The sequence below is a fragment of the Leucoraja erinacea genome, chromosome 10 (assembly GCF_028641065.1).
Source record: "Leucoraja erinacea ecotype New England chromosome 10, Leri_hhj_1, whole genome shotgun sequence".
Taxonomy (NCBI): Eukaryota; Metazoa; Chordata; class Chondrichthyes; order Rajiformes; family Rajidae; genus Leucoraja; species Leucoraja erinaceus.
Genome location: NC_073386.1, coordinates 34004765 through 34021629, shown reverse-complemented (window position 1 = coordinate 34021629; position 16865 = coordinate 34004765). Strand labels below are relative to the sequence as shown.

Genomic DNA, 16865 nt, shown 5'->3' with positions numbered 1-16865 from the left:
TTGACCCGCTAAGTTTCTCCAGATTTTTTGTGTTTGTTTTCGGTGTAAACCAGCATATGCAGTTCCTTCCTATGCGTTACATTTAACTCTAAACTGTATAGAATCTTAGGATTTGTATATTTTGGCACGCTCTGAAAACCATTCAAATCATACTAACAGCAGCCATTGAGGGTTTCTATTGGAATGACGCTTTGCTTGTAAAACCAATCGTCGTATGAGTTGGGCAAGACCTCGGTAAATAAATGGCGTGATTGACAGCCTAATTCCAATTGAGCGCTGAATCCTTTCCCGCGAGCCGCAAGATATTGCTGCGATCGTGAGAACACACCTATAAACCGCATTATGTTTTAACAAATTAATCGCAAGGTAGCATCCAGAAAAAGACTAATTGGGATATCTGCCTAATCTATATAAAAATTTTGTTATTAGCCAGAACATATAGTTGGCAAGTGAAATTTGCAATTAAATCAACTTCGATATGAGCTTGGAAATGCACGTCAGTCACATCTTTACTGCGACCTTGGGGGCATGTACAAATATGTAGAACATCGCTAAACGGTAGGTTTCGTGCAGTTTAAATTATTAGCCACGTGGCATCATGTAGATTTCAGGTTTAGCACAAAAGTTTAATTTCAAAATGTGTTTAACCAACATTTTGATGAATTGTTCGACACAGTTTTTTCCGATATTATGTTGGTGTCGAGGAGAGGAGAGGGGGGTGGGGGGAACAGATGGATGCGTATCTTGTATGGGGAATCGGGGACTCGAGCAACTACAGGGAGATCGTAGTCTGTAACCGAGTGTGGGTCCACGAATTAGCTAATGCTGTCGTGATCCTTTGGTCTGTTTGCTGAATTTCTGCCTTAGAATTTTGCGAGAATATAAACTATGAACATGTTTAATAAATATTAAAATTCCATCTACTGTTTTAATATGCGAGAAATTAATACGTTTTTTTTGTAATATGGCCGTGATAGTCAAATTTAAGTAATTCAGAGACTTGTCAGATACTGGGAGGGTATGCCATGGCAACGCGGTACTGTACATTTTCTTGGTTCCGTCCCCCATTGCGTTTTCTTCTTTACCATCTATTTAATCTAGATTAGAAATGTTTTTGCGTTATTTATAATGACGGCAGTACAATTGGAATTAATTTTTTGAGCACTAATTACAGAGGTATTTATGTACAACCACTGTTGGTTCATTTCGTTTGTCCACCCACACACACACTGCATGTTTGCTTCGTGGTGTAGGGTTTCTACTTGTTTCACTGAAAATTCACTATGAGCTCCCGCACTGCTAATGTGGGCTATGTAGGCTTCAAATAACACACTCCCACTGTTGGTTTTGCAACTTGGATTTAGATATAAGGCCATTCAGTCTGTTACGGCAAGTGGCAAATATGATTTTAAAATCAATTATATTTTATTACATATGTCAGAAAAATGATCTAGATACAATAATTACTGGACATGGATATTTACAATATCAAATTGTAGTTGCCAAGTACTTCATATTCTATATTCTAGCAGTTCAATATTCAATAAATATTGTACAATATAAAATGTGGTTGATTCTTATGTGGAGAATTGTATCAATTAGAACAATGTATCTGAACACAGTCAAATCTGCCTCAGAGTAGGTTGTGTGGTGAAATAATTGTGCAACATAATTAGCCACCTGTTTCTGAGCCAAGATGATCTAGTAGAATCTAGTAGAACCTCAACACTGATTTTGAAGTTGCCATCTTTCTGTGTGTTTAAACCTAAGAGGTGGTTGTTGCATGACATTTGACTAGAGGTATCACTGTATCCAAATATCATTCAGCAATTACCTGCCACATATTAATGTGCACTTCAAAGTTACAATGTAGTTAACAGAATCAAGAATTTATTAATGTTCTGTTTGTTCTTGCCCAGAGGCATACATTCATGCTGATGATTTGATTGAGAGCTGCATTTATGGCTAAGGCATCTTTCATAATTAGAGATATAGTTAGAATGCTTCACAGCTAATTAAATACTTACGAAGGGAGTGTGTGTGTACATCTATAGGTTTTCTTTATTTTTGATAAACGAAGATCCCTAAAATAACGAGTTTTATACAAATTATTGAGATGGCAAGGCTAGCATATACTGCTTATACCCAGTTGGTTGCTGTGAAGAGCCATCTTCTTGAGTTATTGCTCTTTTACTGCTGAAGACTAGCCCATAATGTTGGTGTGTAGGAAATTCCAGGTTTAGACCAAATGACAACAAAGGAACAATGATGATCTATTTCCCAGTTTGGAGGTGCATGTGACTTGCAAGCTGCCTTTGTTCTTGGTGGAAGTACACTGGAGCTTGACTTTAATAAGACATGGATGCTGCACTCTGAAGGCTACCTATGAACAGAATACTTTTGGAGTAGCAGAAAAGAATGTTGAGGTGCTTGGTAGGGTGTACACCGAGAGTCATAGAGAGGTACAGCATGGAAACGGGCCCTTCAGCCCACCTTGTTCATACTGACTAAGTTGGCATACTGGGCTAGTCCCATTTGCCTGGATTTGGCCCATAGCCCTCTAAAACCTTCCAATTAGTATATCAGTTTAAATGTTTTATAAAAGTCATAATTTTATCTGCTTCCATAGCTTCCTCTGGCAGCTCATTCGAGATATTCCTCTCTGAGTGAAAAGGTTGCTCCTGAACTTCCTCTTGCATCTCTCCACTCTCACCTTAAATCTATGCACTATAGTTTAAACATCCTTAATCTTGAAAAAAAGAGGAAAAAGTGAGTTTTGCTTTATCCACGCACTCATGATCTTGTATGCGACAGTCTCCTACATTCCAACGATAAAGTCCTAGCCTAGCCAACCTCTCCCTGTAACTTAAACCTGCAAGCCCAGGTAACATCCTGGTGAATCTCTTCTGCACTCTATTCAATGTAATGACATCCTATAGCTGGGCGACTAGGATTTCACATAGTTCTGCAAATGTGATCTCACCAACGACTTGCTCAGCTGTATCGTGATATCCCATCGTTTGTACTCAATACATTTCCAATGAAGGCATCAAATATCTTCACCACACTTTCCACCTGACTCGTCACATTTTAGAGACCCATGCACTTGTACTTCCTGACTTCTGTTCTGCAACACCCTCCAGGGCTCTACCATTTACTGTGTAGGTCCTGCCCTGGTTTGCAACACCTGTAACTTGTTAGAGTTAAATTCCAATTGACATTCCATGGCCCATCTTGTCAAGTGACCTAAATGCTGCTGTAAACTTAGATATCCTTCCTTACTGTCCACTATACCATCATTTATGGTGCCATTTGCAAATCTACTAGTAATATTAACTACATTGACTGTCATATGCTGGGAGAATGGAGCTGCTGGGTTTGTAAACTGTGAAGTTCAGAAGGATGAGAGGGTATCTTATTGAAACATAAGATTGTTAAAGGTTTGGACACGCTGGAGGCAGGAAACATGTTCCCGATGTTGGGGGAGTCCAGAACCAGGGGCCACAGTTTAAGAATAAGGAGTAAGCCATTTAGAACGGAGACGAGGAAACACTTTTTCCTCACAGAGAGTTGTGAGTCTGTGGAATTCTCCGCCTCGGAGGGCGGTGGTGGCAGGTTCTCTGGATGATTTCAAGAGACAGCTAGGATAGGGCTCTTAAAAATAGCGGAGTCAGGGGATATGGGGAGAAGGCAGGAACGGGGTACTGATTGGGGATGATCAGCCATGGTCACATTGAATGGCGATGCTGGCTCGAAGGGCCGAATGGCCTACTCCTGCACCTATTGTCTATTGTCTATTGCCATTCAAATCGTTATCATAGATAACAAGCATTAATGACCCAGCACCGACCCTGCAGTACACCACTAGTCACAGGCCCCCAAACAGAAAAACAACCCTCCACAATTACCCCTTGACTGCTTCCACCAAGCCAATTTTTAATCCTACTGGGTAGGTTGCCTTGGTTTCCATGTAATCTAAACTTCCCGACAAGCATACCATGCGGGACCTTGTCAAAGGCATTGCTAAAGTCCATGTAGATAACATTCACTGCCATACCCTCAGGAATTCTCTAGGTGACCTCTTTTTAAAAAATAAAAAAAAACAATTTGTGAGACATGATCTCCCATGCACGAAGCTATGCTGATTATCCCTTATCAGTTCATACCTATCCAAATGCTGTTGGATCCTGTTCCTAAGAATCCCCTCCAACAACTTACCCATCACTGATGGCAAGCTCACTGGCTTGTAGTTAGAAACATAGAAAATAGGTGCAGGAGGAGGCCATTCGGCCCTTCGAGCCAGCACCGCCATTCATTGTAATCATGGCTGATCGTCCCCAATCAATAACCTGTGCCTGCCTTCTCCCCATATCCCTTGTTTCCACTAGCCCCTAGAGCTCTATCTAACTCTCGCTTAAATCCATCCAGTGACTTGGACTCCACTGCCCTCTGTGGCAGGGAATTCCACAAATTCACAACTCTCTGGGTGAAAACGTTTTTTTTCTCAACACAGTCTTGAATGGCTTCCCCTTTATTCTAAGACTGTGGCCCCTGGTTCTGGACTCGCCCAACATTGGGAACATTTTTCCTGCATCTAGCTTGTCCAGTCCTTTTATAATTTTATACGTTTCTATAAGATCACCCTCATCCTTCTAAAATCCAGTGAATACAAGCCTAGTCTTTTCAATCTTTCCTCATATGACTGTCCCGCCATCCCAGGGATCAATCTCGTGAACCTACGCTGCACTGCCTCAATCACAAGGATGTCCTTCCTCAGATTAGGAGACCAAAACTGTACACAATACTCCAGATGTGGTCTCACTAGAGCTCTACAACTGCAGAAGAACCTCTTTACTCCTATACTGAAATCCTCTTGTTATGAAGGCCAACATTCCATTAGCTTTTTTCACTGCCTGCACGCCAACTTTCAGTGACTGGTGTACAAGGATGCCCAGGTCTCACTGCACCTCCCCCTTACCCAACCTAACCCCATTGAGATAATAATCTGCCCCCTTGATTTTGCTGCCGAAATGGATCTCACATTTATCTATATTACACTGCATCTGCCACTTGTCTGCCCACTCACTCAACCTGTCCAGGTCACCCTGCAACCTCCTAACATCCCCTTTACAGTTCACACTGCCACCCAGCTTTGTGTCATCCGCAAACCTGCTAGTGTTGCTCCTAATTCTCTCTTCCAAATCATTAATATATATGGTAAACAGTTGCGGGCCCAACACCGAGTCTTGCGGCACTTCACTCGCCACTGCCTGCGATTCTGAAAAGGACCCATTCACTCCTACTCTTTGCTTCCTGTCTGCCAACCAATTTTCTATCCATGTCAACACCCTACCCCCAATACCATGTGCTCTAATTTTAGTCACCAGTCTCCAGTGCGGGACCTTATCAAAGGCTTTTTGAAAGTCTAAATACACGACATCCACTGGCACCCCTTCATCCATTTTACTTGTCTCACCCTCAAAAAATTTCAGAAGATTAGTCGAGCATGATTTCCCTTTCATAAATCCATGTTAACTTGGACTAATTGTTTTACTGCTATCCAAATGCCCCATTATAACCTCTTTAATAATTGACTCCAGCATCTTTCCCACCACCAAAATCAGGCTAACTGGTCTATAATTTCCCGTTTTCTCTCTCGCTCCTTTCTTGAAAAGTGGGATACCATTAGCTATACTCCAAACTGATCCTGAATCTATTGAACATTGGAAAATGATTACCAATGTGTCCACTATTTCTAGAGCCTCCTCCCTGAGGACCCTGGGATGCAGACCATCAGGCCCAGGGGATTTATCATCCTTCAGTGCCATTAGCCTAACCAATACTATTTCTCGCCTAATGAAAATTTCTTTCAGATCCTATGCCCCCTTAGATCCTCTGTACTCCAGTACATCTGGGAGATTGTTTGTGCCTTCCTTAGTGAAGACAGATCTGCAGTACCTGTTCAACTCTTCTGCCATTTCCTTGTTATCCATAATAATTTCTGAAGAAGGGTTTCGGCCCGAAACATTGCCTATTTCCTTCGCTCCATAGATGCTGCTGCACCCGCTGAGTTTCTCCAGCTTTTTTGTGTACCTTCGATTTTCCAGCATCTGCAGTTCCTTCTTAAATAATTTCACCCGTGTCTGCCTTCAAGGGAGCCACATTTGACTCTGCTACTCTTTTTCCCTTAACATATCTAAAGAAGCTTTTATTGTCCTTCTTTATATTATTGACCAGCTTCCCTTCGTACTTCATCTTTTCAGCCCGTATTGCCTGTTTTGTGTCCTTCTGTTGTCCCATGAAAGTTTCCCAACCCTCTGGCTTCTGGCTACTCTTTACTGTGTAATACATCTTTTCTTTTAGTTTTATTCTATCCCTACCTTCTCTTGTCAGCCATGGTTGCCTCCTACTCCCCTTAGAATCTTTCTTCCTTTTTGGCCAGTCTGGCTGTTGATCAATGTCATCCAGCCAGAAAGTTATATTTTTAATATTAACTGCCCAGTAATTAAATAGAAAGTTTGGTAAAGCTAATCCTCCATTAAGTTTGGACTTGCATAGGTGTCTTTTATTTATTCTGTGGTTCTTATAATCCCAAATACAATTTGTAACAGTTTAATCAATTTTTTTGAATAATTTTTTTTGGAAGATATATCGGAATTGTGGGAGAAAAATCATCTTTATAGCATTAATTCTACCAACTAATGAGATGGGAAGTGTTTTCCAATATTGGATGTTTCTGTGCAATTTAGTAAGTAAAAGAGTAAAATTTGATTTGAATAAAGAAGTATATTTCTTGGTCACATAGATTCCAAGGTATTTAAACTTTTCATAGGCAATTTTAAAAGGATACTGTTGAAGTATAAATGGGTTTTAGAAACATAGGAAATAGGTGCAGGAGTAGGAGCCTGCACCGCCATTCAATATGATCATGGCTGATCATCCAACTCAGTATCCTGTACCTGCCTTCTCTCCATACCCCCAGATCCCTTTAGCCACAAGGGCCACATCTTAAATATAGCCAATGAACTGGCCCCAACTACCTTCTGTGGCAGAGAATTCCACAGATTTTGTTCCATTATTGGCATAATTTCACTTTTATTCCAATTCTATATCCTGAGAATGTACCGAATTGAGTTATGAGATTTAATACTCGGAATGCTAATTTCTGGGTTTGTGATGTAAATAATACATCGTCTGCATATAAAGAAATGGTGTTAACTCTATGTTTAGTGTTATATCCATGAATTTCTGAGTGGGATCTAATACTCTCTGCGAGTGGTTCTATAACAAGGGCAAATAAGAGCGGGGAAAGTGTCTACAACCTCTGGATAAATGCAATTTGGGTGACAACATTTGATTTGTCAATATTCTAGCTGTTGGGCTTGTATATAGGAGTTTCACCTATGAACAGAAGTTTTCACCGAGATGAAATGTTTCCATCACAGAAAAAAGGTAGGGCCATTCCACCTGATCAAATGCTATTTCAGCGTCTAACAAAATGATTGCTGAATCTTCATTTAATATTCCATTTGAATATATTATATTAAACAAACGTCTCAGATTATAGAATGAATATCGTTTTGGGATAAAACCTGATTGGTCGGGATGTATTAACTTGCGGATCACCAAACTTATTCTGAGCTAGGATTTTAGCTAGTATCTTCTGATCTAAAAGGGCTATGGCTCTATACGAACCAGGGTCTTCAAGATCCTTATCTCTTTTTGGAATGTGTTATTGTTGATTCAGTCAGAGTTTGTGGCAATATCTGTTGTTTGAAAGCGTAGTTATATAAAGTCTGTAAACGTGGGGAGACCAGGTCACTAAATTTTTGATAAAATTCAGTGTTCAAACCGTCGGAGCCAGGGGTCTTCCCATTTTTCAGAGATCTGATGGTCTCTTCAATATCTGTCAGTTCTTTTTGCGCCCAATCTCTCTCGCTCTCGCTCTCTCTCTCTCGCTCCTGCTTTAAATGTGTCCCAGAGAAGGGTGCCAGATATGTCTGGAAGGTCATTCGCCTGGACAAAACATTTACATCTGCGAGTTGAGGTAGTCATAACATGCCCTGCCATTTAGAGTTTGTGGAATTTCCAGTGTGTCAGCTTCTCCAATATTCTTTGTACTTTTACCATAAAAGTAAAGGGAGAATGATCAGGAAAAATAATGTTATGATATTTTGAGTTATATGTATAAGTTTGGAATCCACTCATAAATAATCAATTCTTGAGTAAATTTTGTGCACTGGAGAATAAAGTGAGTACTCTCGCCCTGAGGGATTTTCAATTCTCCAAACATCTTTAATATTGGCACTGTTTATGTATGAATTTAATAGTTCACACGTCTTGGATTTTCTTTTCTTTTGAGTTGACGATCTGTCCAAATAGGGATCTGTCAATCTTGTTGAATGCAATTCACCCACTAATATAACATATCTACCTTCATTATCAACGATAGATGAGATATGTTTGAATGGTATACCCATACGAATTAAGATAGCTACCCCTCTTGACTTATAAGAGAATAATGAATGGTATGATTTGTCAATCCATTTGGCTTTCAATCTATTATGTGCTTCATTTTTATGATGGGTTTCCTGAAGGAACATTATATCAGCCTTTAGTGATTTTAAATGTGTTAGTACTTTACCTCTTTTAATTGGTTCATTAACGCCCTTGACATTCCAACTACAGAATGTAATTCCTTTACCCCCAATTTTCATTGTAGTGTCTTGCATCTTATGGGTTAAATAGTCTGTAGAAAAGTAAATGGTTTAACACGTTAAACACAGCATTCCACCTGACTGTAGGATGGATGGGCTTTGGATCTATTTGATCTTTCTCCTGAAAGTGTCTCCTGAATAAAAAAAATTCTTAATGGTGAGGTAAAAATTAGAAATAAGATAAGTGAGTACAGAGTTAGAAGTGTGCCGGAAAGGTAAAAAACCAAACTAAAACTACAGTTAGTGTAGTTAGTGAGAACCACTCTAATGTGGGAAAAAAATCTGACAACTTCCGTAGCTTTCAGTCTTCCGAGCGAATTCAAATGCTTTCTTGTGATCAGTAAAGAAGGTTTCTGTATTCTTGTAGGTGACTCACAACTTGGCAGGGTACAGCAGTCCAAATCTTAGGTTTGGTATCTTCCTGAGAATTGCTCTTGTGTCATTAAAAAGTGCTCTTCGCTTAACAACCTCAGCAGAGTGATCTCTGAAAATACAAATGTTGTCGCCTTGGAATGTTAAATTTCAATTGGTGCCAATTTTCACCAAAATCTCTTCTAAAACATGATCGTAGTGCACCTTCAATATCAGATGTCTTGGGGGGGGGGGGGGGGGGGAGCACGCGGCCGAGCTTTTGGTGCTCTGTGTGCTCGGTCTAGCAGAGGTTTTACATCCAGTTGTAAAATGTGTTGTTGAAGTTCAGCAGTGAAATCGTGGAGGTTTTTATGTTTCTCTGTGCCCTCTGTAAGTCCAGCAATCCTTAAGTTCTGACGTTTACAGCGTCCCTCTAAATCGATACATTTTTCAGTTACTTTACCTAATAACTCAGATAAGCACTGAGTTGCCGTTAATACCCTGTTTGTTGTATCAGCACTTGACTCGGCTAGTGTTTCCAATTCACGTATGGCCTGGCCATGTTGATTCACCGTATCGATAAGATCCAACTTGCTGTTAAATTCGAGTTTCAACTTTTGAAAGTTAGAATTTACCTCCACCATATGTTCGTTCATTTTTCCACATATTTCGTCCTTCACAGTGGATAAGCCTTCCCCGAGAAAAGATGACAATTCTTCTTCAATCCTTTAAACACTGATGATATTTCTTTACTGATGTTAGTTGATATTTCTGCCTTCAAATTCTTCAATTCCTCCTTCATAGTTGAACTATATTTCAAAAATCATCCATTCCGATTTTTCTTGGCTTTATCTTTGGAAGCTGTTTAGAAGCCTCTTCTTGGGCCGGCGCTGAAATTGAGGCCGAGGCTTCAGTCTGGCCTCGTTTTGTAATGGTTTTCGACGGGGGTGTGCGACTTACCGACATTTAAACGTCCGGAGCCACGATCTGATGGCGTCACTCACCCCTCAACACAAGCTGCCGGTAAGTTTCAGCGGGCCCATCCTGTTTTTCTCCCCTTTTAGTCGGGTTTTCTCGGAGCTAGCTGGTGCGTGGCTTTACCCCAGCATAGCGCCACCGGAAGTCATATGTTTGTAAATCTCAAGTTCAAGTGAGTTTATTGTCATGTGTCCCTGATAGGACAATGAAATTCTTGCTTTGCTTCAGCGGACAGAACATAGTAGGCATTTACTACAAAACGGATCTGTGTGTCCATATACCATTATATAATATACCATTATATAATATACCATATTATACCATTATATAATATACCATTATATAATATACCGTATAATATACCATTATATAATATACCATTATATCAATTTAATGATCTAAGAGGCAAGGTGAGAACTTACCTGAACCTAAGTTACCCTGAGTTGGCTCTGAGAAGAAGTCAGTAGATATTTTGACAGTCATAGAAGAGCAAAAATATATATTTTGTGTATAGAATTGAACAAGAAGAGTTTCTATTTAACTTATTTCAAAACATTTTAGAAGATTCCTCTGGAGGAGGTTGTCATTTTGAATCAATACAGATCCATAATATTTCTGCAAGATTAGATGCTACTTACAAAACCTTAAAACAATAGCAGATTACGTATATTGCCTTTTTGGAGAAGGAGAAATTGTATAAGAAGCAGTTGGACCATAACCAAAAGCTTTGAAGTGCAGATGCAGAGAAAAGCATCTGGTTGAATGAGCAAAAGTTTGACATTCAAAATGAAAGAAGCCTTTTTTATGGTTCCTTTGTTTGCAAGAGGTGGTCGGAAGCCAGATTCAGTAAAGGTCAAGGTAGTAAACTGCCTTCAGCAGTTCTTTGGTCATCTTTGACATTATCTGCCTTTCCATTAGCTTGTGATAAATGAGATGATGGACGCAAAATGCTGGCGTAACTCAGTGGGACAGGCAGCATCTCTCCTGAGATGCTGCCTGTCCCACTGAGTTACTTCAGCATTTTGTGACCATCTTCGGTGTAAACCCGCATCTGCAGTCCCTTCCTACACAAAAGTGAGATGATGATGTTTAATGATTAAGCAATAGCTTAATTGGTAGATAAATACAATTATGAAATTGTCACTGCCTTTCCAATTCTTAACAGTGTGCCATGTTTTCCTTTCCACCTCCAGTAGTATTTCCACACTTTTGCTTGAAGTTCTGTCAACCGTTTAAAACAGAAAGTAGGATGTAAATTTCTAGTTTGTCCACTTGTAAGTCTGCACATTCACATTTGTATCTTTAACCTGTCTTGCAGTATTGGAACAGTGACATTTGATCATTTCAATTTATACTAAACCTAAACTTGAATCACTTTCCTTTAGAATGATTAAGTGATATAATTGATTCAGCTTTCAAACAGTGTTTGATTAATATGTTTAATATACTGTGTGAAATGAAAATAGTAAAAGCCACAGAATATATCCACCAAAATATATATTTTCTTTGCATTTCCCACAAAATAAATAACGGTACATACAACTACCACAGAAATGAAATAAAAGTACAATGAAACAATGGAGTACAAACCTGCATTAAGAATATACAATCTGGAACAAATGTCTTTTAAATTTATTATAATACCTGCCTCAACTACATTCTCTGGCAGTTCTTTCCATATACTCATCATCCTCTGTGTGAAAATGATGCCCCTCGGGTTCCCATTCAATCAACTTAAACCTATGTCCTCTGATTCTTGATTCAATAGATAATGGGTGCAGAGTGGGCCATTTGGCCCTTCGAGCCAGCACTGCCATTCAATGTGATTGTGGCTGATCATCCCCAATCAGTACCCCGTTCCTGCCTTCTCCCCATATCCACTGACTCTGCTATCTTTAAGAGCTATCTAGCTCTCTCTTGAAAGTATCCAGAGAACCGGCCTCCACTGCCCTCTGAGGCATAGAATTCCACAAACTTACAACTCTCTGTGTGAAAAAGTGTTTCCTCATCTCTGTTCTAAATGGCTTACCCCTTTTTCTTAAACAGTGGCCCCTGGTTCTGGACTCTCCCAACTTCAGGAACATGTTTCCTGCCTCTAGTGTGTCCAAACCCTTAATAATCTTATATGTTTCAATAAGATCCCTCTCATCCTTCTAAACTCCAGAGTTTCCAAGCCCAGCCACTCCATTCTCTCAGCATATGACAGTCCTGCCATCCCAGGAATTAACCTTGTAAACCTACGCTGCGCTCCCTCAATAGCAATAATGTCCTTCCTCAAATTAGGGGCCCAAAACTGAACACAATACTCCAGGTTTCCCCTCCTCTGGGTAAAATACTCTGTGGATTTAATATATCTATTATCCTCATGATCGTGTACACATCTATAAGATCATCTCTCATCCTGTGCTCCAAGGAATAAAGTGCTAGCCTGCCCAACCTCTCACTATAGCTCAGGCCTTCAAGTTCTGGCAACATCCTTGTAAATGTTACTTTTTGACATTTAACAAATCTCATCGCTATCACTCCACCGGCCCTCCCATCCCTTCCACCTACATTCCTACCACTGGTTTCACAATTCGCAACTCTTAAATCCTTTTGTCTCCGGTTTTTTCAACTGTGGCCTTTGTCCAACGATCTACCTATCAAAATTCCCTTGCCAGTGTTCACATTCCTTGCCTTGCTATGTCCTGCCCATCCTTTCTTCCAGCTTTCTTTCCACCCCTAATAATCAGTCTTAAGAAGAGCCCGACCCAAAACGTCACCTATACAGGTTCTCCAGGTATGCTGTTTGACCCACTGAGGTATTCCAGCACTTTGTCGTTTTCCTAAAAGAACATGGTTGTTTTTGTAATTGTTTGTGATAGGGTAACCCTCTTCTTCCAAGAAATAGCTTACTGAATCTGTGTGCGAGTATTCTGAAGGTGCCAAATAAGTGAGGTTTTACTGTATATCTTGCATGCTACTAGTATTGTTGAGCTAATGGATCAATTCTGGTTCAATGAGAGTTAAAGAACATCCAATAATGTTTAAATACAGCATAGTATGATCCTATAGTATATCTCAGGATATACATATGCTAAAGTGCGGAATCAGTGGGCACTGCTAAACATTATCATACCTAATGGATCAGTTCGAAGATCTGTAGTCCTATCATGTCCAATGATTATGGAAGTGGATAATTAGAGGAGAGGGAGATTTCTCGATCATCGAAGTACAATAGACTTATCTGAAGAACTAAACATAGTACCATGTTTGTGTATCTGTTACAAGTAAGAATTTCATTGTTCTGTTTCGGAAAGTATGGCAATAAACACTCTTGACTTCAATAGCAAGTCTGTGGTCAGGTTTGGTCAGATAGCAGAAGCTAGAAGGAATCTGACACCAAGCTTGGCTCTGTGGCATATCGGGGAAAGGTGCTGTCAGGCTGAGCCATAGTGGTAGATGGCTCTTTAATTGGGGTGGTACCAATTGGGGTGAGATTCTTTGGCAGCAATTGAGAGTCCAGGATGGTGTGTTGCCTCCCTGGTGCCAGTGTCCAGGATGCCTTGGAGCAGCTACGTGATATTCTCGAGGGGTAGGGTTGAGCAGCCAGACGTTGTAGTGCATGTTGGCACAAATGACATCGGTAGGAAAAGGGGTGGCATCATGCATAATGAATATAGGGTTAGGCAAAAGGTTTAAAATTTTTTTTAAAAAAAGGACCTAAAACATAGTGATCTCTGAATTGCTTCCTGTGCCACATGCTAGTGAGGGTAGTAACAGGAAATTGGACAGATGAATGAGTGGTTGAGGAGTAGGTGCAAGGGGCAGGGATTCAGAATTTTGGACCATTTGAATATCGTCTGGGGCAGAGGTAATCTGTACAAGAGCGATGGGATGCACCTCAACTGCAGGGGAACCAATATCCCTACAAGGGAGAGGGCAAAGCTAGATCTACTCTTAGGAAATTGAGAAGGGGAGGTGTTGGTGGTTGCACCAAGGAACATCCGGTCAGTGGGATGTTTTTAAAAGTGTGGTTACGAGTTAAGGGCATGCATGTTCTTGTTAGAGTGAAGGCCAAAGCTGGTGGGTGTAAGGAAGCTTGGATGACGAGAGAAATTGATGCTCTGGTCAGGGAAAAGTGGGAGACATGGGACAGGTATAGAAAGCTGTATCCTTGGAGGAGTTTTGGGAACTAAGGAGCAGACTTAAGAAGGAAATCAGGAAGGCAAAAAGGGGGCAATAGATAGCTCTGACATAATATTAAGGGGACAAATGATGTTATGTATATTAATAGAAAGGGGGTGACTAGAGAGAGAATCGGGCCCCTTAGATAGAAATCATCTTTGATCAACTCTGTGTGGTGCCGAAGGAGATGGGCAAAGTCTTTAATGAATATTTGTCCTCTGTACTTTGGAGAAAGATGCGAAGACTGGGGAACTTGAGACAGTTAATGGAAGTGACTTGAGGAGGTGCTGAACGTCTTGGGGTACATGAAGCTGGATAAATATCCTGGGCCAAATCAAATATATCCGAGGACACTGGGAAGTTAGAGAAGAAATGGCAGGTGCCCTATCTGAGAAATGACAGAGATATGGGTGAGGTGCCGAAAGACGGGAGGGGGGGCTAATGCTGTGCCTCTATTTTGAAGGTTGTAAGGAAACCCCTGGGAACTATGACCAGCGAGCCTAACATCTGTGGTATTCAAGAGTATTCTGAGGGATAAGATATATATATGTGGTGCGGGGGGCTGATCAGGTTAGGACTTTATTCTGCGGTATTTTACCCAGAGTAGGGGTACCAGGAACCAGAGGACATACAGTAGGTTTAAAGTGAGGGGGGAAAGGTTTAATAGGAACCTGAGGGGCACATTTTTACACAAAGGGTGGTGAGTATATGGGATGAGCTGCCAGAGGAGGTAGTTGAGGCAGGTACTATCACAAATTTTAAAAGATAATCGGACAGGTACATGGATAGGATGGGTTTAGAAGGATATGAGCCAGGCAGGCAGGCAGGGGACTATTGTAGATGGGGCATGCTTGTTGGTGTGGGCAAGTTGGGCCGAGGGGGCCTCTTTTCACGCTCTGCTTCTAGACCATTTCAAACAACAAACGTTTAACTAATGATCCATGTCAGCTTCCCCCTGAGGTCCCTGCCATCCCAAAAGGTGATGGGTTCCCAACAACGTAGTTGTAATGCTGGAAACCTGCAGCTCAAATCATGCTGTGTCAATACAATTGTAACATTATGTTTTATCTAATATTATCAAGGAGTGTCCTTGATATTAAAATCAGAACAAATCCAAACCTCCTAATACTTGCCCAAATCCAAATATAATCTCAAACATTGTATGATGACGATGTCACGGGAGCTACCACTTGGCTGCAACCACGGAACAAAATAGCTGAAGTCTAGAGAGGAGGCAAGTGTAACCGTTATTGACATCTGATATTAGGCATTTGGAGAAATATGTTATCACAAGCTTTGATAAAACTGGTCAATAGACATCAGAGAATGAAAAGCAACCATTCCATTACCATTTCCCACAGCTATCTGGATACAAACCTACCAATTCCCACATGTATCTAGATTCAAACCTGCCAACTCTCAGTTTTCTTGACTACACTTCCTCCCACCCTGCCTCTTCCAAAGATGGTAGCCACGACTCTCAATTCCTCCATCTTCACCACATCTGCTCCCAAAATTAGGCTTTCCATTCTAGAGCACCTGAGATGTCCTCTTTCTTTACTAAACATAGTTTCTCCCTGGCTGTCATAGAAGGATCCCTCACCCACGTCTCCTCCCATAGTTCTGCTCTTGCACCGACCACCCGGATGGAACAAGGATAGAGTTCACCTGGTCCTTACCTTTCTCCTCACCAGACTCCAAATCCTGCTCATCATTCCTCTGACTTCCATCACCTTCAACGTCACATCTTTCCATCTCCACCCCTTTCTGCCTTCCACAGAGACCACTCCCTGTGCAACTCCTTGGTTCATTCACCCCTTCCTGCCAAAATTACCCTCTCCCCAGTCAATTACCTCAAAAACCACCCTCTTCCCAGGCAATTTATCTTGCAACCGCAGGAGATGTAACACCAGTCCTTATACCTCCTTCCTGACCTCCATCCAGGGATCCCAGCAGTGTTCCCAGGTGAGGCAGAGGTTCATGGGCACCTCCTCTAACCTCATCTACTGCATCTGGTGTTCGTGATGTGACCTCCTGTACATAAGCGAGACCAAGCGTTTCCACTGCGACCATTTCGCAGAACACTTATGCTTGTCCACAACACCTACTCGATCTCCTGGCTGCTAACCATTTTTTAATGCCCCTTCCAATTTCCATCTTGACATTTCTGTCCTGGGTCTCCTCCATTGGCTGAATGGGGTTAGACGTAAACTGGAGGAACAGCACCTCGTATTCCACTTGGGGAGCTTACAGCCCAATAGTATGAACATTGAATTCTTTAATTTTAGTGAACCTCTAAAAAACCCTTACCCCTTCTAACCCATGCCCCCTTCGTTCAGTGCCTTCCAAACTGAATGCTGTGTGGCTAATAATAATCTTGACACACCAGTTGTGAGTTTTTAATTTAACAGAACAATTACATTCTTACTTGCTGAAGATAGACATAAAAAGCTGGAGTAACTCAGCGGGTCAGGCATCATTTCTGGAGAAAATGAACAGGTGACGTTTCTGGTCGAGATTTCTTCAGTTACATCAGCTTTTTGTGTCTGTCAACGGCAGTTCCTTCCTAGACATTCTTACCTGCTGAAGCTTACAGGGACATTAATGACCCAACACAAACAAATAAATATACAATGATGACCAATACAATAA

General features: G+C 41.0%; 1 protein-coding gene across 2 annotated transcripts in view; it reads left to right on the top strand.

Annotated features, from left to right (window-relative positions):
• Positions 1 to 277: 277 nt before the first annotated feature.
• lrrc7 (leucine rich repeat containing 7) overlaps positions 278 to 16865 on the top strand; it is a 368217-nt gene continuing 351629 nt past the window's right edge. For both annotated transcript variants that reach the window (XM_055641900.1, XM_055641899.1), the window contains exon 1: positions 278 to 558. The gene's annotated coding sequence lies outside the window, so the exon portion shown is untranslated. The remainder of the gene's footprint in view (positions 559 to 16865) is intronic.